This window comes from Loa loa (assembly GCF_000183805.2).
Source record: "Loa loa unplaced genomic scaffold supercont3.91, whole genome shotgun sequence".
Taxonomy (NCBI): Eukaryota; Metazoa; Nematoda; class Chromadorea; order Rhabditida; family Onchocercidae; genus Loa; species Loa loa.
In genome coordinates this window covers 195,867-197,551 of record NW_018108271.1, presented here as the reverse complement: position 1 = coordinate 197,551, position 1,685 = coordinate 195,867, and positions in this window count along the sequence as shown.

Here is a 1,685-nt window from a genome sequence, read left to right as displayed (position 1 = left end):
ACCGAAAGAATTTATTATACATTAAATGCTTAGAATATTTCTAATGATTCATCACTGCATTCATTCACCAATTTACACTCTTTAAAATTATCCCCCATACGTTTCTTTTGTTATTCCTTGTCTAATAAAAATTCACATCTTTATTTTAATGACAAAGGATGTCCAATTTACATGCTAACCTTCTCATCTGATCTTGTTACAATGCTTATTATATAATTGGATCTTTATAGTTTCCTTTGTATCTAAATGAATACCCTCTTTTAACGTTTTATGTAAACCATTCCTACTTCTTTATACACATAAACCCTTTTGTAAAAAGGTTTTCCTGGACCAGTGCTCTTCCATGGTATTCTTACAACTGCCTTTGACTCACGGTCAAGCGATTTTCTACTCGTTATTCTTCAATAATCCCACTGATCAACTCTGTATTATATCAATAAAGCGGTAAATTTTACTCTGTGTCCTCACAACGTATATTCGATGTCTTCACAAGGTAAGCCTTTAATTAAAGTTCTGCTTGATCTTAACTCAAGGCTAAACCTTCTAAATCTAAACGATTCGATAAAAAGAATAATTTTTTCACAGCAGATGATATATTTTTGTCTAAGGTGTGCAACACTGCAGCACTGCACGTTGATCACTGCATTCTTCATTTTTGTATCAGTTCGCATTCTAATATAAATGAAAATTATTTTTTACGAAGTTGTTGACATGAGAAAAATAACTTAAGAATAAAGCAGATCGATAGCATAACACCAAATATTTTCCACGGACTGACTGTTGACAATATCAGTGGAAAGGAATTTAGAAGCTGTTATGCTCTTCTGGCGCGAAAAGTAGACAAATAGAATATTATTTGTAACTTTTCAATGATTTAATCAATAACCAAAGGAATGAAATGACACATGAGAATGGTGCATTCACTTACTCTTTTCATTTTTAGTCTTGTGATATCATTATGGGCAAGCATTGCAATGTTATTAATATTAATTGACATTCATCCTATTTAATGGCTGAACTTTTGTAACCGATGATCTTTGTTTTTGGAACAATGAAAGAGTTGCACGACGATAAGGTCCAAGAGCAACAATGGTACTTAGACCAGTAGCAACTAAATTCAACTGAAACAAAGTGGAATTGAAAACTTCATGAAACTTAATTAAATTTTAATGAAACTATAGTCCTTGATGGCGGAAGAAACCATAATGAAATAAATGCCAAGATTTTACCTCATAGAAAATATGAATCATTGCTTCCATAATACTGTAGAATGCAGTCCTTCGAAATTGATTTTGACATTGAACACAAGCGCAAATTACTGATATAAATGAAGCAACTGCAATGATTTTCTGTAGATTATTTCGATATATTGATTTTCCTAATTTTGATCCCAGTACATTATATATTATTTATATTACTAAGTAATGTATAGTAGTAATATATAGTAATATATATGTTACTTATTGATATAAGTAATATATAATGGTATTCAATGATGTTTCATAGAGAAACATACTTACTGCTCACTAATAAATAAATAAGCGGCAAATTATGCAATTATATAACGAAGTAAAGCTCACAAAAGCGGGGCAGAACGATGATTTCAGTGGCGTAGCTGTAAAGAACGAACGAAAATAGTCGTCTCTGTCGTGTTTTTGCAACATAAGTAGCACTGACCCCAGGTG